Source organism: Poromitra crassiceps (genome assembly GCF_964638095.1).
Source record: "Poromitra crassiceps genome assembly, chromosome: 2".
Taxonomy (NCBI): Eukaryota; Metazoa; Chordata; class Actinopteri; order Beryciformes; family Melamphaidae; genus Poromitra; species Poromitra crassiceps.
In genome coordinates, this window is record NC_139624.1 from 89,421,544 (window position 1) to 89,444,478 (window position 22,935).

At 43.9% G+C, this 22,935-nt stretch overlaps 1 protein-coding gene across 1 annotated transcript in view; it reads right to left on the minus strand.

Annotated features, from left to right (window-relative positions):
- Positions 1–17,849, minus strand: part of wwp1 (WW domain containing E3 ubiquitin protein ligase 1) — a 103,127-nt gene extending 85,278 nt beyond the window's left edge. Inside the window, exon 1 of the mRNA XM_083632040.1 lies at positions 17,712–17,849. The gene's annotated coding sequence lies outside the window, so the exon portion shown is untranslated. The remainder of the gene's footprint in view (positions 1–17,711) is intronic.
- Positions 17,850–22,935: the final 5,086 nt, after the last annotated feature.

Here is a 22,935-nt window from a genome sequence, read left to right on the forward strand (position 1 = left end):
ACAAGAGTGAATACCAACAGAAGAATATTGCAGGAGATTTTGGCACATTTGGCACCTCAGACTCCTCCACTCACCTGCCTCTGATAACACATGGCTATAGAGGCACAACCTCACACTCCTCCACTCACCTGCCTCTGATAACACATGGCTACAGAGGCACAACCTCACACTCCTCCACTCACCTGCCTCTGATAACACATGGCTACAGAGGCACATCCTCACACTCCTCCACTCACCTGCCTCTGATAACACATGGCTATAGAGGCACATCCTCACACTCCTCCACTCACCTGCCTCTGATAACACATGGCTATAGAGGCACAACCTCACACTCCTCCACTCACCTGCCTCTGATAACACATGGCTATAGAGGCACAACCTCACACTCCTCCACTCACCTGCCTCTGATAACACATGGCTATAGAGGCACAATCTCACACTCCTCCACTCACCTGCCTCTGATAACACATGGCTACAGAGGCATAACCTCACACTCCTCCACTCACCTGCCTCTGATAACACATGGCTGTATAGAGGCACAACCTCACACTCCTCCACTCACCTGCCTCTGATAACACATGGCTACAGAGGCACAACCTCACACTCCTCCACTCACCTGCCTCTGATAACACATGGCTATAGAGGCACAACCTCACACTCCTCCACTCACCTGCCTCTGATAACACATGGCTACAGAGGCACAACCTCACACTCCTCCACTCACCTGTCTCTGATAACACATGGCTACAGAGGCACAACCTCACACTCCTCCACTCACCTGCCTCTGATAACACATGGCTATAGAGGCACAATCTCACACTCCTCCACTCACCTGCCTCTGATAACACATGGCTACAGAGGCACAACCTCACACTCCTCCACTCACCTGCCTCTGATAACACATGGCTATAGAGGCACAACCTCACACTCCTCCACTCACCTGTCTCTGATAACACATGGCTATAGAGGCACAACCTCACACTCCTCCACTCACCTGCCTCTGATAACACATGGCTATAGAGGCACAACCTCACACTCCTCCACTCACCTGTCTCTGATAACACATGGCTACAGAGGCACAACCTCACACTCCTCCACTCACCTGCCTCTGATAACACATGGCTATAGAGGCACAACCTCACACTCCTCCACTCACCTGCCTCTGATAACACATGGCTATAGAGGCACATCCTCACACTCCTCCACTCACCTGCCTCTGATAACACATGGCTATAGAGGCACAACCTCACACTCCTCCACTCACCTGCCTCTGATAACACATGGCTATAGAGGCACATCCTCACACTCCTCCACTCACCTGCCTCTGATAACACATGGCTATAGAGGCACAACCTCACACTCCTCCACTCACCTGCCTCTGATAACACATGGCTATAGAGGCACAACCTCACACTCCTCCACTCACCTGCCTCTGATAACACATGGCTATAGAGGCACAACCTCACACTCCTCCACTCACCTGTCTCTGATAACACATGGCTACAGAGGCACAACCTCACACTCCTCCACTCACCTGCCTCTGATAACACATGGCTATAGAGGCACAACCTCACACTCCTCCACTCACCTGCCTCTGATAACACATGGCTATAGAGGCACAACCTCACACTCCTCCACTCACCTGCCTCTGATAACACATGGCTACAGAGGCATAACCTCACACTCCTCCACTCACCTGCCTCTGATAACACATGGCTGTATAGAGGCACAACCTCACACTCCTCCACTCACCTGCCTCTGATAACACATGGCTACAGAGGCATAACCTCACACTCCTCCACTCACCTGCCTCTGATAACACATGGCTATAGAGGCACAACCTCACACTCCTCCACTCACCTGCCTCTGATAACACATGGCTATAGAGGCACAACCTCACACTCCTCCACTCACCTGTCTCTGATAACACATGGCTATAGAGGCACAACCTCACACTCCTCCACTCACCTGCCTCTGATAACACATGGCTACAGAGGCACAACCTCACACTCCTCCACTCACCTGTCTCTGATAACACATGGCTATAGAGGCACAACCTCACACTCCTCCACTCACCTGTCTCTGATAACACATGGCTATAGAGGCAAAACCTCAGACTCCTCCACTCACCTGACCTGCCTCTGATAACACATGGCTATAGAGGCTGTGAATCTTCACTGGGCTCACGATTTGATTACGATTCAGAGGGCTACGATTCGATTATAAAACGATTATCGATACATCTCGATGCATCTTAAATCGATGCATCACTTTTTTTCCCAATACATGATTTTTTTTATCTCCCATTCTTTTTTCTCACTGTGTGGCTAGTTTTAAAATAAAGTGCATTTGGAATTGCATTGTATTATGATCCATAATTAAAATAAACAAATGCATTTACCTCCATTATCTTTTATAAATACAAATGCTGCCCTCTGTTACAAGAGTTAGCCACCAGGTGGCAGTCAGGGTTCCAAGAATGCAGGAAAGCCACAGTAAAAGCGGAGAGTGCAGAAGAAGGAGCACAAGTAACACATTGGAGAGCTGGCCCGTATCCAGGGTTTCAAAATTGGGGAGGTCCAGACATGGGCGCCGCCGGAAAAAAATTGAGTCTCCCCCCCCCCCTTTTTTAGCCATATTTGGAGTAATATATCATTTTAAATAAAAATAAAAAGTATTTTTTTTACCTTTTTTAGCCATATTTAGAGGAATATCTCATTTTTTATTAACATTAGGATACTGTTGTGATGTAATTATTCAGTATTTTCTCCTTTTCTCACTCATTCAGAGCAAAGAGGGAGATATATAGCATGATGATAATGCTCTATATCTCCCTATTTGCTCTGAATACACCAGTTAACATGACACAGACTTAACATGATAGAAATATTATCAGCAAACTTAATGACTAGACTAATTATTCTGATCTGAATGGCATATATCAAGAAACATTGACTCCTCTCTTTGCTGTATAGTGGGAGGTGCATTTTTGAGTAGGCTATTAAAATAGCATGTCAAGTTCACATTTCTTTATTGCCAGATTAAACAATTCTTATTGGTTGTTGGTTGGTTCAACACAACATGTGCGTGCATGCGCGCTTCTTCTTCTCTAGCCTACAAGCATGTAACTTCCTTGATTGTTATTGTTGATAATTCTATTTAAATAGGCTACATTTTCATTTCCCGAAACATTCCTAAACAAGAAAGGAACATAGTGCACTGCAAAATATTTTTAATTACATTTGTAAAAAAAAAAAAAAAAAAAAATCTCTGAAATTATTAGGGAGGCCCGGGGTTCCCTGTCCTCATAGCTAGATACGGGCCTGTTGGAGAGCAATCGCATCAAGCTGGAGTTAAAAATAACTATTGCAGTTGAATTCAGGGAATGTGGGGTAAAGGGCTATATTTTCATTTTTAGAGGAAACTGGACTAAATAGAAGAATATAGCCAGGATAGTGTTTTAGAAGTCCATTCTGATCCACACTCCATTTCAGAAGGTGGCGGTAATGCACCATAAGTTGTTTGCCAACCGCCAAAAAACACTAGTAGAAGAAGAAGAAGAAGAAGCACAAGCTTCACTGACGTTAAGTTGCAATAAAGAACAAGTCAAAACATATCACCTGACTGGGAATCCATCATATAAACATGCATGGTGCCAGAAGCAGAAACTTGATGATGCGACAGGACACAAAATAACAGGCTGGACACCATTCCACCGGAGCTAACACTTGATAAGCAAAAGCAAAAGTGCTAAAGCTAGCTGCTAGCCGACGTCTCCGTCTTGTAGCCTTGCATGCAGGGCGGACGTATTTCCGTAACCGTAAGTCGTAGAGACTCGTGGGTGGCGGCGTTAGATTCGGGGGGGTGAAAAAATACAGTCTTTTATAGCAGAGGTTCTCAAATGTTTTTCAGCGAAGGACCCATTACAAGATAGGAAATATACCCGGGACCCCCTCATTCTGATTTGTGATTTTGGGCTAAGCTTAATTGTTTCCATGGCAACGTGCTTGACTTTTAAAGTGATAGGTTTGTTAGATTAGAATGTTTCCTGAAAGGAATTTTCCTGAAAACGTTTCCCGGACCCCCATTTGAGAACCATCGCGATTTGACCTTCCGTTTCCCAGAAAAAATTTTTTTTAATAAAAATGTAAATAATGTAATAATCGATTTTTGACATTTTTGAATCGATGCAGAATCGTCCACGTCCGCATCGCGATGCATCTTATAATCGATTATTTTTGACACCCCTACTATAGAGGCAACACCTCACACTCCTCCACTCGCCTTCTGAAGAGGACCAGCAGTGCAGGCAGACAGGATGTGACAAATCGATGTATCAAACGACTTTTGGACACTCAACCACTGTCAGCACATTAGTCATACAGAACTGCCTGCAAACAGACTGCTATGCCTAATAATGCCTCCAGCTGTGAAAAAGCCTAGTGCTGCAAACACAAGCAAGATGTACTACCACCTCAGTCAGCAGTCGGGGCACAGCCCTACCATGAATCATCATAACATGATCACCAGAAATTCAGCAGTTCTGAAAGTCTTCAACTGCTCACCAGCTCTTGGCTCCATTATATTTGTGCTAGTATAGGATGAGGCAGGGCTCCAGACTAACTTTTTACACTAGGTGCACCGGTGCGCCTTACTTTTTAATTTAGGTGCACCAGCACATAATTTAGGTGCACCAGCACATAATTTAGGTGCACCCACATTTTTCACCATGCCTTTTGGCACCGCAATAATACATTCGTTACTTTCCTTGTCATTTTGTATACATATTGGCAAATTATTAAATGATACAATCAAAGATTTTCCTGTCAATAAACGTCTGTTAAAGTCACTATCACCAACTGAGTTAACACAGTGAGGATTGAGCCTATGGCCCACTGATGGAAGCCTTTGCATTTTAAGTATTGCAGCATTTATGAACTGGGTGTCTGTGATGTGATTATCACCTTACATTATGCTCCTAAATTGAAAAAGTTAGGAGCACATTTAAGGACACAATGATTAATCTCTGATACATTACAATTTAGTTTAATTCAATTAAAGTAGGCTACCATTCTCATGATGCACTATGAATGTCTTACCAGATAAGAATGACTCGACAACCATTTATTTAGTCATCGTAGTTTGCCTAACATTATGTAATGGTGGTCATGATTGTGGACGTTCATGTTACTGTGTGATTAGTGACATATCCCACAGTGTGCTGTTTAATGATAGTCTCACTGTGGACTGCAGACAGTGAAAAATCGTAGCAGATAGCTGCTCTTAGATGGTCTAACATTAACAGACAGCAACACATTTTAGCGATCTTGAATTACATGTTGGTAACGTTAGTAATCCCAGAATTGGCTTGATAGTTAGCTAGCATCCCACTAGCGATGCTAATATTAGACGCTAAGATGTCATTCATGCCAGCCAACCTAACGTTGGCGCTACTCGTCTGCTGAAGCCGTAGCTTTGTCTCCTGCGTACAAAACCACCATCATCTGACACATTTTAATTCCATCTGTTTGTGACTCCGATTCCGGTGTTATGCCGAGAAATGCCCCCCGGCGAGAATGCCCCCCCTGCTCTATAACGAGTGAGAGCGAGCGGGGGGGAAGGGGGGGGGGGGGTTGAGTAAATCTATGAAGCCTCGTTTCTTCTCAATGTCACCAGCTGATATTTATGGCTGTTTGTGAGTGACATTGAGAATTTCAGAGGGTTACACACTCCAAAAACATGTCATTTCTCTGTACTTACAGGCTAAGTAGAGGGTATGATGTGAATTTACCCTGTAAGAAGCCTACTTGTACCAAATCTGTACTTAGGTTAAAGGGGAAGTGTTGTGTTGTTGTGCAATTAGGCCAAATCTGGTACCCTGTACTTATAGCCTATGTAAGATTAGTCTTTAAACAGTAGCCTAATGTTGACCTACATTGGGAGCTGTGTCTCACAACTCAAACCCCCCCCTCCCCCCTCCGCTCGCTCTCACTCGTTATGAGACAAGGAAACGAGGCTTCATAGATTTACTCAACCCCCCCCTTCCCCCCCCCCCCCGCTCGCTCTCACTCGTTATAGAGCAGGGGGGGCATTCTCGCCGGGGGGGCATTTCTCGGCATAACACCGGTACGAGTGAGTCTGGCCGCACACCAGTAATCACCTGGATGGCTGGCTGCGGACTGTCATGTGTTCTACTAGCGATAAGGACGATACGACTTCCAGTCGGATTTTCAAAGTAAAACGATTTGGCCCAAGTCTAAAGCACTCAGAAGCAATTGAAAACGTTCTATTTTTGTATTTCCCCTGTCTTTCTATGTGAGATTAGATTGACCGTGCCGCACGCTGTGGTACAAGAGCAGGGTGAGAGAGAGAGAGAGAGAGAGAGAGAGAGAGAGAGAGAGAGAGAGAGAGAGAGAGAGAGAGAAAGACGCTATGAGATGCTACAAATTCCAGTGCGCACCAGTGCACGTTATGAAAATATGTATAGACGGTTTTCACCAGAGCGCAACCCCACAGCACTTCCTTTTTCTCAGCATTCGGCAAACTGCAGAAATATTCACTCGACATCGTTACTTTTGTTTTCGCTGCTCAGCTGTATAGACGGTTTTCACGGAATGGTCAGTCCTGCACTTGAATGTTTTTTTTTTCTTTTATGTCCATAGCAAACACTGCAACAGGAAGTGAGCGGGGGTTCAATTTAGAATGTTTTTGTTGTCAAGTTAAAACCGTCTATACGCAGTAGCAGATTTTAAGGTGGGAAAATGCGTGTAAATACACGCACTCTGGAGCCCTGTGAGGTGAAGTATGACTTATTGGATACGCCAGGCCTGGTTAGTTTAAGCTAGCCCAACTGTGATAGGCTTAACTCTGAATTAAGGTAGGCCTATCTTTTTAGGTTCGGGAAAAAAATCTAACAGGCAGGGAGCTATTGACACACCAAACACAGTGTGTTTGAATCAAAAGCACTTGGCTTGCCATTCCGTGTATCTTTGATCACGGTACCTGCTGCTGGAGGTCTGAATATTCTCTGATACGCCCGTTTGCCCTTGAAGGAGAATATTGATTGTCTCAACTTACAGACAGAATGATCATGATCACACACATGGCAGCATCAAGTATTGTAAATGGACATTTGTAGGACTGCCACATGGTCAGGTCAGAAAAGTACAACTCAGGATTTGAAAAAGCAATGTACACAATATGTGGCATTAACATGGCTTGACCTTGGATCTAATGGTTGCTTCAGCTTTCCTCGTGTCATTCTGTGTGACTGGTTCCTCGTAAAATGGCAAGGGAAAAGGTGAATATGAGGAGAATATTGTGAAAAGGGAGAGTATTTCCAAAGAGTCTGGCTCAGATGCTGTCCTGATGTGATGGTTGGCATGTGAGAAGGAAAAGCAGCAGTTTGTACGTGGGCAGATTTGCTTACAAAACAACTAATGTTAGACAATGCAGATCACATTTTATGGTGTATTTATGTGTGTATGTGTGTGTGTGCAGAAGTATGATGCAGCTTCTTTGCAAGGGAAGACTGTTGACAGACCTAAGCACTTGGGCTTATACGAGGAGTGTAAGGTTATCTCATTTCAAACACATGACAATTTACACACAAACACACACAAATACACCGACACACACATACGCAGTGTGAGAGCTGCACTCACCAGAATACATCAGGGGAGAGACCATGATGTCAGCGGGGGTGTTCCCTTACAATGAGCAAGTCTCTCTAAGCCCACACACCCCAGCTCCACAAACCAAGTCAGAACCTCTCAGTCTCAGAAAACAACACCAACAAGCCATAACAACACATTCCTGTCTGGCCTAGGAGCTTTATTCTTTCGCTTCTGTTTTGACTTTGAGTGAATCAAGACTAATCTCAATGCAGTAAAACCTCACTCAGATTTAATGTAATCAACTTAAGCCCCTTCTAAACATGCAGTGAAATCCGGATTATTACCAGCTGCTAGCCGGTCGGCCTGTATGTTTAGAAACAATAGACCCTTCTCACGGGGGGGGGGCATTTTGTGTCGAAAAGGCAGGGTAAACACAGGAGCAAGCAAAACACTAATGAGGGTTTCCATCTTCCCTGAGTGGAATTTGGAAACCCTCATTAGTGTTTTGCTTGCACCTGTGTTTATTCTGCCTTTTCGACACAAAATGGCCCCCGTGAGAAGGGTCTATTATCCGCTTTATGCGCCCCCCCCCCCCCCGTGAGTGTGGATCATTACCATCTGAGCCCCTAGTACAGGATCCGCATCGTTGGCAAAGCTGCTGTTGTTTAACACCGGCAGCTCATGTTCCGGATCATTCTGAGTGGGCGGGTGGTTAAATGGCACTTTACAAACCATTAATGTACAAACCATTAATGTCCCCGTGCTATTTAATAATTCCATGAATGGATTGGACGTAGTTACATGGCTGGATTATTTGGAAGAGAGCCAATTGGTGAGTAAACAAGTAAAAGTTGAATCATCATCCACCCCCCCCCCCCACCCCATCTCATTTGCCAGTTTGAAAATGCAACAAGGAGATGATAGCTTACTTATGCATTAGGCTATTGGGTGATAAGTGCCCGCTATTAACGTTCACGTAGCCTATTAATTAATCATTCGCGCAATCGCTTATATCAATGAATTAAAGGAGCAAACTCACGGTTTCCTCACGTGCTGCAAACGGCTTGAATGGTTTCTTTTCCTCCCGACCTGTCTGTCTTGTATGTGAAAATGCAAGAGGGTGGTAATGCTGCATTAGCCTGTATATTCGAGTCATATAGCCTAACTTTTGTGGGGAGAAATAAATTGAAAACTAGTCAGATATGACTTGAATGCCACTTGTACGGCAACCATTTTAGGGCATCCTCGTCCGTCAGAGTATAGGCTATCGTTCCTAAGGCTAAACGTTGTCAGTTGTCATGTCTCCTATAGTAAACCATGTCGAGTGCTCTGAAACACCTTCAGTCCTCACACGAAAACGTTGTCATTCCTCCTGCCTCACTCAAACTAGCTGTCAGACATCACTCCTCACATCTCACACAAAAACGTTGTCGATCCTCCTGCAGACTAGCTGTCAGGCATCACTCAAACTAGCTGTCAGTCATCACATGAAAACGCTGTCATTCGTTGTTTTTTGTTGTTCTTCCGTGTGTGATGGGGAAACCGCAAGAATGCCTCTGTGAAATGAGCAACAATTTCTTACAACTTCACTTTCGGATTGATTTTGTCGGAGTGATTTTGCCTTCAAAATAAAAGCGTGTTTTTTTTTAGTATAGATTAAAGTAGTAATCCATGAGACCCAACAGAATTAACATCGTAACACTAAGAGGAACATCTAGTTTAATAATCAAAGATTAAACTAGATGTTCCTCTTAGTGTTACGATGTTAATTCTCCTCCCACACAGAATTAACATAGTAACACTAAGAGGAACATCTAGTTTAATGTTTGATTATTAAACTAGATGTTCCTCTTAGTGTTACGATGTTAATTATGTTGGGTAACTTGGGTCTCATGGATTACTACTTTAATCTATTGTAAAAAAAAAAAAAAAACTTTTATTTTGAAGGCAAAATCACTCAACCGGAAGGGAAGTTGTAAGAAATTGTTGCTCATTTCACAGAGGCATTCCTGCGGTTTCCCCATTACACACGGAAGAAAACCAAAAACAACGAATGACAGCGTTTTCATATGATGACTGACAGCTAGTTTGAGTGATGCCTGACAGCTAGTCTGCAGGAGGATCGACAACATTTTTGTGTGAGACGTGAGGAGTGATGCCTGACAGCTACTTTGAGTGATGCCTGACAGCTAGTCTGCAGGAGGATCAACGTTTTTGTGTGAAACGTGAGGAGCGATGCCTGACAGCTAGTTTGAGTGATGCCTGCCAGCTAGTCTGCAGGAGGATCGACAACATTTTTGTGTGAGACGTGAGGAGTGATGCCTGACAGCTAGTTTGAGTGAGGCAGGAGGAATGACAACGTTTTCGTGTGAGGACTGAAGGTGTTTCAGAGCACTCGACATGGTTTACTATAGGAGACATGACAACTGACAACGCTTAGACTGAGGAACGATAGCCTATACTCTGACGGACGAGGATGCCCTAAAATGGTTGCCGTACACTTGTCAAATCATCCACAGTTTAACGTTAGTGTTAGTGCAAGCACTATTTTTGACTGGCGGCTTTGGGGCGATGTAACAAGGCAAGCACTCACTCTTTTTGGCACATTGCCACCCCACGTTATCGTCTGAATACGTTGGAATGCACCGGGAACTTCACAGTGAGACGTGCATTATGGAGTAGTGGAGAAAAGTGTTTGGCAGAGATCTCGTGTTGTAGATGCAGTGCATGGAGACCTGTGCGCAGCGCGTTTTGGGCATTGGTGCCCAATTGTGTTCTTCAGGCTCTCCTCCTCTGCACCGCACCCCAGCTAGCCGGACATGGACCAGACTTCATGTTTAGAAGTGGCTTTACTAACAATCTGCCAGCCAGAGGTGTTGATCAATCTGTCTAGACAGTTTGGGCTGCACTGCAGCAACTTACAGGGGGGGTCAAGCTGTAACCGGTTACATCAGCAACACAACTTTAACTAACACTTACTACATTGAGTTTGAGATTGCAAAACTAAACGGTCTTAATTTGCTAATTTGGTCTTAATCACTGCTATGGAGCACTGTATCAATATAGGGATGCACCGATCCACATTTTTTCACTTCCGATCCGATTCCAATACCTGAATTTGGATATCTGCCGATACCTATATTATGCCGATACCAATACTTTTCTTGAATATACAGTATAGGCAAAGATTTGGCCAATTAAAGATTTATTTTTAAATATACCTTGCAAAAAGCAGACAAAATTAAGAAAATATACAAGGCAAATAAGGATACTATTATACATGCGCAAATTACATCCAGAATTGCAACAAAAAAAAACAAAAAAAAATCTGATTCCGATCCGATCCGATTCGGGAATTATGTCAGTATCGGCACGCGATACCGATATTGGATCGGACCCATGCCTAATCAATACAACAGAATTCAGATAGGCTGGGAGGGAATAAAGCTCAAGAGAATAAATTGAGTGACTAACCAAAAGGTAAGGTTTATTTTAACTCGGTAACACTTTTCCAGGCTTGGAAAAGTGGAAGGTTTTAGACTGGCCAAGTTAGTATCCAGACTTAACCCCTATTGAGCATGCATGTCACCTGCTAAAGAGGAGACTGAAGGGAGAAACCCCCCGAAACAAACAACAACTGAAAGAGGCTGCGGTGAAAGCCTGGAAAAGCATCACAAAAGAAGAAACCAAACGTTTGGTGATGTCAATGGGGTCGCAGGCTTGATGCAGTTATTGTAAGCAAAGGATTTGCAACTAAATATTAAGTATTATTCACTTTAATATATTTGAAGTCTATCTCTTCCTATACTTTTGCTCACCTAAAAATTGGGTGTTCCGTTACAAAAGGTGCCATCTTATCTTCTAAGTTGTTTATCAGATCTAGATGTAAATACCTGGAAATAAAAGCTGAACTGCTGATCTTTTGTCTCATATTCATCTTTTGATGTCAAACCCAAATGTTTTCAGTGTACAGCAAAAATAATTAAAGGAATTGGCCTAGCTGTTCCAATAGTTTCGGGGGGGACTGTATCACACAGGCACACAGTGCTTTCCCGAAGTCCACGTTGTTGTGAAAACATTTGTGAAAAATATTTGTGTATTGGAATGATCAGATGAGACGAAGTTGGAAAATGAGAAGATGTTTTGTGCGTGCCGTGCCCTCCCTTCTCGTGCACTGATTCATTCGAGCTGCTGACGAGCAAATCAGAGTTATTTCTCTCAGCGACGGCCTGACGCCGATCAACATGCTGAATCGACCGGAAAAGCCGCCGCCGACAAGACCGACTAGAGCCCACGGTGCGGGACACACCGCACTGACGCTCACTGACGGCCCGCCAGCCCACCGCCAGCCCCGCTGCTTTAGCCAAGTTAATGAGAAAGTGAGTGGGCGGGCTATTTCCTCTTCCCAGCATCAATGTTGTCCATCTGTTCACCTTCAACTGCCTCTCTTGCGCACATCAAAAACAATCAATCAGGAGCCGTTTTGCACTTGTACAACTTTTCTCTCACTTGGCATGAAGCACTAGCTTCACACAGTCAGGCCAGGCTGCAACTCTGGTGCCAGGCTACAACTCTTGCTTTCCCCACAGCTGTTTCCTTGCTTTCCAAAGGTCAATGTGAGAGTGTGTGTGTACGTACGTACGTACATACGTACGTGTGTGTGTGTGTGTGTGTGTGTGTGTGTGTGTGTGTGTGTGTGTGTGTGTGTGTGTGTGTGTGTGTGTGTGTGTGTGTGTGAAGCCACTTCATAACATGCAGTGGAATCCGTATTATAACCTGCTCCTAGCCAGTTGGCCTGCATGTTAAACAACAATTAGCCGGCCTATGCGCACTCCCGCGACTCCGTATCTTATCTACCTCGACCGCCGGTATAAGATCCGCTTCCACGCAATCGCAGCTCATGTTAAACAGTGGCAGGTCATTATCCGTCTGAGTGGGCGGGTGTGGCTCTTCAACTCACTTCACGTTCACTAGTTTATTAATTAATGAATCGTTCGGGCAATCGCTTATATCAACTAGCAAACTCACGGTTTCCTCAAGTGCTGCAAAAAGGGCTTGAATTGTTTGGCCAACGCGCTTCAGCTGCAGCCAGGCAGCCAGGTCCAGTGCATCAGGAGGGACGCTTACTGCTGCGCGGCTTGCTTGCTCCCATGTCAGAAAAAGCCTAACTTTTGTGGGGAGAAATACATTGAAAACTAGTCAGATATGACTTGAAATGCCACTTGTAAAATAAATCACCCACAGTGATTGACGACAGTCCGACCACTATTTTGACTGAGCGGCTTTATGTAACCTAACAAAGGCGAAGCACTCATTTTTGGCACATTGCCACCCCTCGTTGGAATGGACTCCGTTAAAACGGCACGTTTTTTGATGTCTCCAGATGCAGTAACGTGATGCAGCCAATTCTATTGTGTGAGGCAGGCAGTGTTGTGTGACTGTGCCTCTCCACTGCGGAGAGGATAGGAGCTGACTGACTGATAGGCTATCAAACTTTTGTGGGGAGAAATACATTTAAAAATAGTCAGATATGACTAGTTGCCACTTGTAAAATAAATCACCCACAGTGATTGACAACGGTGCGACCACTATTTTGACTGCCTCATAGCTAAAGCTGTTTCCTATCACATTTCTTGTTTTCGATACATGCTACCGCCCCCCACTTGCTCAAACCAAGCGATTTGACTATACTTAGAATCAGGGGAGACAATGCAACATTTCACTCAAAAAAAAAAAAAAAAAAAAAAAAAATCGAATTTCGAATTTCAATAATAAAAGTCGACCTTGATAATAACAACGATTATTCGAAAATTCGAAATTCGATGCCCATCCCTAATATCCAGTTGTTTCTTAACACATTCAGTGCCAGCGACGCCATATGGCGTCATTAGAAATTTACCGTACAGTGCCAGCGACGCCAAATGGCGTCATAACTCGATTTTTTTTTTTTGACGGGGGGGTGTCGATCTATGCCTCTTACATCGCCTCTTACAATATTCAGAGGTATTGAATGTGTCTAACCTATTTTACAGAACCCTTAGGTGGCGACAGCGCTCTCCAGATGAGAGAACGTGGAGTGAAACACACAGAAGAAGTCATTGGGGGGAAGGAAATCGCATCGCATCCGTCCGTATGCAGCGGCTTCATTGAAGCAACGTTTAGCTGTGCCCCTGCAGCAGCCAATCTGCTATCACAATTGAGCACCTCGATGTCCGCTGCAACAGCCTCCGTGTCCGCTGTAACACATGATCAGCCGTGGATTTGTTATTATTCTCAACTCGAAGCATGGGAGCTGGTACACGCGGCTGTAAAAAAGCAGGATCTAGCTGACTTTTTCAGTGCTGAGCACAGGCAGAGAAAACGAGAAAACAGCAGAGCAGAGAGACACTCCTCCCACAACGGGGGGGGGGGGGGGAGGAGGAGGGGGGGAGGTGGGCACGCAGAGCCAAGTACACAACACAGACCCAGACAGCAGGACAGGGTTGGCAAACGCAAGCCAGAATATCCGATGCCCACCAGCAGCAAAAGATCAGCAAGAAGCTGCAACCAGCAGCGCATGCAGGCGCCAGCGCTGCTGGTTTCAGCTAAAAATATTATTCTTCCAAACAAAATTCCCTTGCCTTCACTGTTTTATTGAAGGAAATTATTTTTGAGGTGTGACTACATCAGAAAATTAGCTTCAGAGTCAGTGATGTGCTTGAAATGTTTAATTTCACAAAAGGCTCATTATCTCAGCTCGTAGAAAAAAAGCTCTGTTTTTCGTTCGATCAAGCTATCTTCTCCGGCTCATAACTAAAGAACGGAAAATGGGATCAATAAACTTTTTTTTGCAGGTGATAGAAGAGAGTCTCATCGTTATTTGTGCGTGTTCAGTGTTTACATAGTAATTATTAAAGAAATTATATGACTGTTTTAAAATGCATTGCGGCCTATGTGGCACAGCAAGCAACCTTTTGCCCAAGGGCCGTGGCACTGAAAGTGTTAACAAAGACCCCTCATGTTTATAAAGGCAAAACCTGAAAATATCCTGTTCTCTCTAGCTGGACATGATCCAGAGTTCATGTTTAAAAGGCACTTATGTGAGTGAGTGAGTGAGTGAGTGAGTGAGTGAGTGAGTGAGAGAGAGAGAGAGAGCAAACAAGTATATTTCAGGGCCAGCAAGCCAAAGTTGCTGCTCAAGTGACAGCTTCCTGTAAGTAATTCCCTCCCAATGTGACACTAATACATATATGGTGTTTCATCCAGAGCCAACAGAACCACTGTTAATGGTTGGCACAGACAGCATGATGCTCAGAAGTTCCCATGGTCCTGAAACAAAATAGCCAATCGTAGTGTTGCACGGTATACGGAGATTTCTCTACTATTTCGATACTTTTTATTAAAAACGGTTCGGTGTTGGAAGTTCCCAAAGTTCGGTACCATCACTTTAACTAGCTGTTGTGCTTTTAAAAGAAGTTGCGGGGTTCCTCGTTTAAGTAACGTTACAATACACGCGATGCAGCAAATAAACAAACACATGTTTACTTTCCCAGTGTCTCAGCCATCACACTGGACACTGGGAGACTTCTCCCACTCCCGCAAATATACATTAATGTTATGCATAACGTTAACATAATCATTAACATCTTACGGAGAGGGAGAGAGCTAAGCTAAGTAGCTAACAGCTAAGCCGTGAGATTAGTGAGAGTCGGTAAAAGGAGGGGAGCCCCGCGAGTGCTTGTGCAGAACTAGTGCACGTTTAAGTGTACAGCGGGTAATGAGCCGCTGTGATGAATAAAGTGAGATTAACCGAGTTGAGAGCAGCAGACAAACACTATCGCAGTTACATTGCATCCTCCAGGCTGCCTTCTGCACATGACGCGTTCAGGACCCCTCTGTAAAGTACGCAAGTGTGACATCTGTAATGTGTCACTACAAAAGGAAGAACCTGGGTTACACTACTACGGTATGTTATCGTGTGTTACTGGACAGACACACTAATAACTTTTCAGTCTGAGCCATCTTACATAGCCTATAGTGTGTGTTGTGCCAGTGCTGCAGTTCCTATTTTTCTATTGTATTTCTATTTTCTATGAGACAGGCAAAGGACCTGTTTCAAACATTGACTGAGATCACACCATAATGGTGGTGTTCTAACACCAGAAAGAAACATTTCAAAAGAAGGTATCCTTCAATCCCACAGTGACTGTTAAGGGTGTTAATAAACCTTGAATTTGTGAATGTGACCAACCTTGTGGACATTGTTTCTTTTCCATTAGGTATCGAGTATCATATTAGTATCGAGTATCGTGATACTAAACTTGGTATCGGTATTGAAGTCACAATTTTGGTATCGTGACAACACTAATAGCGAAAGTGTATGGAAGAGCACAGTAAAGTAGCATTTGGCCATCATTCCTCTTTCAGACCAAGCCTATCTGTAGCCCTTTTCAGAAGAATGCTGGTATATTCAAAATGATCATATGACCTGAATCCAGCGTCCTTTATAAGACAAGCACCTGGGGTTCCAAATTAAGCCTCAAGCCTCAATCTAAAAACGTGTCGACCGGGGTTGATTCTTTAGAATTTGCAACAGACAAACTTTTTTGAGTTTAAAGTGATCATCTCTAAGATTTCAGTTTTGTTCTCTTGGGTGACACCTATGGCGGTGGGTGGTCATTGCAGGTGAGATCCAAATACTGTAATGTCACATAATGTCACTATATACTGCAAAGGCTTCATCCAAATGGACATAGCCTCAATCAACATTGTGAGTGACTCATTTCTTTAGATGAAAATCTTTTAGATTAAAACTTTAAATCAGGATTCTGAGAATAAAGTCAGAATTCAGAGATTAAAGTCACTCAGAATTCAAAGTTACTGTCAGAATTTTGAGGAAAAAAGTCAGAATTTTTATATTAAAGTCAGAAGTCTCAGATTAAAGTCAGAATTCTGCAGGGAAAAAGAAGCATTTATGTGACATCACTGACGATGTCACTGATGATATTATTGATGGTCTACAGGAATTTGAAATGTCTCGGATCCCTAGATTTCAACTCAAAATAGGGTCACAAGCCAAAAAACTTTGGGAACCCCTGGGCTAGCCTATCTGCAAACGTGGGACTGGAAGACAAATGGGTCTTCCATTTACTCGGAGCTTGTTATCGAACTTCACTAAATGTGCTCATAATACGTCTATGTCCTTGTCATTCAGCAAAAACGCTCCTCTATGTTTATAGAATAGACGTTAAGATGTACGTCAACATTTGTAAAGCTAGTTCGAGACGAATTCTTTCTTTCTTTCCAGGTAGCACAGCATAACTTAACCAAACAGAGCATAAATTATTCGATAATGAAGGCGCAGGTCGCTCATACTTTCTCAAACTTCGTAGAGGCCATACGTTAAGCTAAAACCTTGTTGATATTTCATGAAGCAAACCAATCAAAACAGCTGTTTCCGACATGGTTAACGCACATTAGCGAACTTCGATCAGCTTAATTATTAGCTTCGGTTAGCTAATACAGTCGGTTGTACTGATCTTGCATGGTTGAACTTGATATTGGTCTTCAGTTACTAAAACTGAACCTGTGTTTATTAAGCTTTTAGCGTTAAGTTACTTGCACCAGGGGCATCTGACAATCAAGGATAGCGTTAGCTAACGTTAGCCACACTAGAACTCGCTAGGTTACATTATCTACAACGTTAGCCAGCTAACAACAAGCTCGCCAGCTAGCTACCGGTTACAGGGGGGAAACAATGTTAACGTAATAGTCTACCAAAACAACTTGCATCATGTGATCAAGTTGGTTCGGTTGGTAGCATTTAACGTTATTCAGCAACGCAACATGTAACATGGATGTTTAATCTCTAGGGATAGCTAGCTAACTTGCAATATCGAGCTACAAACTTAGCTAGCTAGCCTCCATCAAGCTGCCTCCTGCTAGCCGGATAGCTAACTAGGCTAGGTTAGATGTCCGCCATCATATAACTAACGTTAGCCTGACAGTTTGACTCAATGTGGAAGACAGACTGGCAAGAAATATTTGTTGACAACAAGGCAAAGTCGTCCATAGTTATGGCAATAAGCTAGGAGTAGCCACCCAGCTATGTTTTACCGTGCCCGCTGCTCCGCTCCGACTCCCAGTGTCTCTGCGGTTCAGTAGTACGGTTGTTGGTAAAATGTCCTGCCGCTTTGCCTTTCAGGCCGAACGGTCTGCTACGGTTCTATTGCCATCTCTGTCCAGACTCCACAAGACTCGACCAGCCAAACATACAGGCAACCCCAAATACTGCTGTGTAATAACACTGTACATACGAGTTGGCCTTCAGATTAAAGTAGGCTAACCTATGTAATGTAATGCGCACTTACTGTAGATGTACACACCTCTCTTTTTCTGTACCTAACGCTACATACTGGAATAGTATGCTGCTCGCAGTACTTTTTGATAACGCGGACAACTGAACTTATCCAGATCCAGGATCTGCATATTATGTTGTCTAATTAATTTCACTTTCACAAAGGCTTTATTGTTAACGTGTTTTCATAGTGCAGGACTAGACACAAGTGTTTGTAACTTTGTAGATACGTGAATGTGACTCACACTCACCTATATTAACGTATTTAAAATGTTATATTCTAATTAATTTTCCATTAGTTTGTTCTCAATAAATTATATTATATACATATAGGCTAATATATATTACATATATTACTATGTATATAATATATATGTTGATATATAAATATCAACTAGGTTTTTAGCTTAACTCCTCCTCCTTATATACGTTATATACTGTATTGTAACGTATCGGGTAATTACGTGTATTGGGGTGTTTCCGTGCTTGGCTAGGAACTGATATGTGTGGGTGTGTTCCTAGGGGGAAGGGGATATATGTGACCAGCGGCCGGGGCGGAGGCCAGTCAGGCCAGGGTGGGCGAGCTGACCGGGTGGTTTAGAGCTAGCAGCGAAGCTAGCTGCTAGGAGCGTGTATTGTGAAGACAAGAATAAAAAGCCTGTACCAACATCAAGTCTCCAGTTCCTTGGACGAATACCCACTTCGTTACATTGGTGCCAGACAGTAAAGCGGTAACGCCTCTGATTCGGCCGAGAGGGGAGAGGGTGAGAAGGAACGGCAAAAGAGACGGGTGGTGCGGCTTTTTGGCTCTAGAAACTAGCGCTAGTACTGTAAGTTAGCTACCAGGGGTGCTAACTGCTAACTGCTAGCTGCAACCACGTGCGATGGTGCGCGGAGAATCAAGTATCTCCGGAGAATGGCCATTGGTGAACGGGAGGAAAGGAGAGCTGACGGCGGGGATCAGCTCGATGCTGGCGGGCATGGAGGCCCGTGTGTTGAGAGAGGTCGGACGGCTGGTGCAAGAGACTCCTGCCTGGGCAGTGGAGGTGATGCGGGCGCTGCGAGAAGTCATGCAGCGGGTGGACTTGATGAGCGCGGAGGTAATGCAGCGGGGAGAGCGGCCGGAAGAGCCACGGAAGAGACTGTGTTGGACCTGCAGAGAGCCGGGCCACGTGGCGAGGTGGTGCCGATGCGGTTCCGGGAGACGGACCGGGTATGCGGGACAACGACATGGACAGCAGGGAGCCTGCTGGGCATGTAGCGCGATCGGACATCTAGCCAGAGAGTGTCCAGAGGCTGTCGGAGATCGGGGGACAGCGGGAGAAGAGAGACGTGCAGGCGGCAGTCGGCAGACAGGTGAGACTCTGCTGGACTTGCCAGTCACCGGAGCACTTGGCCAGGGACTGCACTGAGAGTGTGGAGGCCGGAGGTGAGACGCAGGCTGGGAAGAGCGTGAACAGCCAGAAGGAAGAGAGGGACATCGTCTGCAGCGTTGTTACAGTCGGGAGAGCGACGCTCGTGTCTCCGAGTGAGCGAGAGGGGTTACCGCCGGGGGAACCGGCCCAGCCTAACCGCTATACACCCCCTAACGTTGCACTGCGGAGAGCCGAGGGGAAGATCGACGCCGGTGGTGTTCGCTCTGCTGTCCTCAACCCTGGAGGAGGGGGACGGAAAAACGAGCGGAGAGCCGAGGGGAAGATCGACGCCGGTGGTGTTCGCTCTGCTGTCCTCAACCCTGGAGGAGGGGGACGGAAAAACGAGCGAGTGCGAGGCCGGGAGGACGACGCCAGGGTCAGCTGGAGAGTCGACGGGCGCGAGTGGAGACCGGAGGACGAGGATGTCGATCCGGTGCTCGTTCGTGCATTTGCTACTGGAACAAACAAAAAGGGGGGACCGAAAAGAGTGCTTCAGGGGAATTGGTGAAGCTGGGAAAAGGGGGGATGGAAATGGGGTTTAAAAGAAAAGCTAAGGAAAATGTGGGGGCTTGTGTTTGAATTGAAATGTGTAAAAAAGAAGGAAATAATGAAAAACTAGACATTATGGAGTGCCTAATGGGAAACTAGACATTATGGGGGTACCTAATGGAAAACTAGACATTACGGAGTACCTGATGCAAACTGGACATTATGACGGGGGTGTTGGGAAAAAAAGAAGGGACTAATTGTGGGGAATTGAAATGTGGGGTTTGTGGGAATTAGAATTTGATGTGGTGATGGGAAAAATATTGTGTTGGGTGTGTTTTGGTACAGGGGGATGTGTGTGGGTTATGCATGTCGCGTGGAAGCGACATTAAAGTTGTGTGGGGGAAGTGTAACGTATCGGGTAATTACGTGTATTGGGGTGTTTCCGTGCTTGGCTAGGAACTGATATGTGTGGGTGTGTTCCTAGGGGGAAGGGGATATATGTGACCAGCGGCCGGGGCGGAGGCCAGTCAGGCCAGGGTGGGCGAGCTGACCGGGTGGTTTAGAGCTAGCAGCGAAGCTAGCTGCTAGGAGCGTGTATTGTGAAGACAAGAATAAAAAGCCTGTACCAACTTCAAGTCTCCAGTTCCTTGGACGAATACCCACTTCGTTACAGTATATTAGAGCTGGGTATTGGTTCAAATTTCAAGAATCGATTCGATTCCGATTCACAAGGTTGCAAATCGATTAATTTCGATTCGATTCGATTCGATTCCGATTCGATCGATTTTCAATATTGATTTGGTTAGTGATACCAAAACGTGGTTTTTGAGCTGTACCCTGAATTACATGACTGTCCAGTTATGTAACACAGGGGTTCCCAACCAGCCAAGTAGATACATGGGAAAAAAAAGTTGCAGACCTGTTGTCAATTTTAATGGTTTTAGTTACACATATATTTACTCACCAGGTGGTGACAAAGGGTAAATAACAGCCTTTTCATCTGTCAATAAAGACACTTTCACAATTATGCACAGTGATTTGATTTCAGCCTAAATCATTTCTAAAAGTAGATATTAATAATGATCAAACATTTCCATTCATGTAGCCTACAGTATTTGTTTTTGTTTCAACTACAAACATAATTAAACGTCAACTTGAAACTATGTTTCAACTACCACACACAGCATAATATTTTAGCCTGTTTATTAAACAAAAATATATATATAAAAAAAAAAATCGATCTCTGGACATATGAATCGATAATCGAGGATTAAAATGAAAATCGATTAAAAATCGGAGAATCGATTTTTTGAACCCAGCCCTACTGTATATATATATATATACAGTAGGATATATTTAAGCAATATAGCATGAGAGCCAGTGTGTTGTGGCAAATATATCCCGCTGATCAGCTGTTATCTAACTGATAACTGCTGAGCAGCGGGATATATGCCACAACACACGCAGCTCGAGTGCTATATTGCTTTTATAAAACGGTTTCCAAGTATGATAATATAATAATAATATAAGTCCGACTGGCATGGCATTCTGGTAGAGTCAGTTGAAACACTACTGTAAGGCGGGACCGCAAGAACGTGCGGGTGATTTGATTGGATCGTTCTGGAGACTGAAGTTGACATTGGCCAATCCTGGCCCTTGCTGAGAAGCTGAGAGCTTTCTGGAAAGCCCGACACGCAGCTCGAGCGCAGCGCTGCATTCTCAGCGCTTGCTGAGAAGCTGAGAGCTTTCTGCAAAGCCCGACACCAACTAACGTTATGGGGTTAAATGCGGGGTTAAATGCGGGGTTAACAGCCTTTTTTTTGCAAAGAAGACATTAGCCCGCGTCTATTCTTGTACAAAACATAATTTTCTGCTAAGTATTAGTAAAGTTATAAGCGAAGATCGATTCACAAGGATCTGACAGCTGTCTCCGCCATTTGTTTTTTCTACATTGTCATTTGAGGTAACCAAAGGCTTTTAGTAAGAGAGTTGCCATGGCAACGCATAACCCATGGCCATGGGTTATTGGAGTGGGTTACGGGATTTATACAATGGCTGTGAACCAATCAGATTGCTTGATTTGAGAGAGCCGTTTTATAAATATATATATATGTATATCTGTTTCTGTTTTTGTCCCACTAATTATGTCATAGTGATATGATAAGAGTAAAATCATCTTATGACATCACTGATGATGTTATAGGCATTGTGACATCATCAGTGATGTCACTCGAGCAATTGTGGTTTTTGGTTACACTCGGGCAATTGTGACATCACTGATGATGACACACATTGTGAATGAGTGAAGTAGCTGGCCAGTTAGCATGTGCTGCCTGTCACGGAGGTAAATAATGCTAGTAGGAGGAGGGGTGGGGGTTGTACGGATGCCTAGCTGGCCATTTTCGAGTCACGCTTTGCAAATACAGAATAATGTTAAAATACAGAAAGTATTAACTTTATGGGGGCATTTAAAAGCCCCCGTCACCCCAGTTCCAAGGGTAATTCTAGATTTTTGGGGGGGCGGGGGGATTTTCCTAACCTGACGCTGCCAGATGGATGTAGGTTGCTTCACATTTGTTTCACAACCTACAACATGGGTGGGATTGTGAATTTGTGAACTCAATACTGCTGCCTATGTAATGTAATGCGCATTTACTGTAGATGTACACACCTCGCTTTTTCCCTACCTACATACTGGAATAGTATGCTGCTCGCAGTACTTTTTGATAATGCGGACAACTGAACTTATCCAGATCCAGGATCTGCATATTATGTTGTCTAATTAATTTCACTTTCACAAAGGCTTTATTGTTAACATGTTTTCGTAGTGCAGGACTAGACACAAGTGTTTGTAACTTTGTAGATACGTGAATGTGACTCACACTCACCTATATAACTTATTTCATAATTTTATATTCTAATTAATTTTCCATTATTTTCTTCTCAATAAATTATATTATATACATATAGGCTAATATATATATATATATAAATATTATATATATATATATATATATATATATATATATATATATATATATATATATATATATATATATATATATATATATTACCAGTA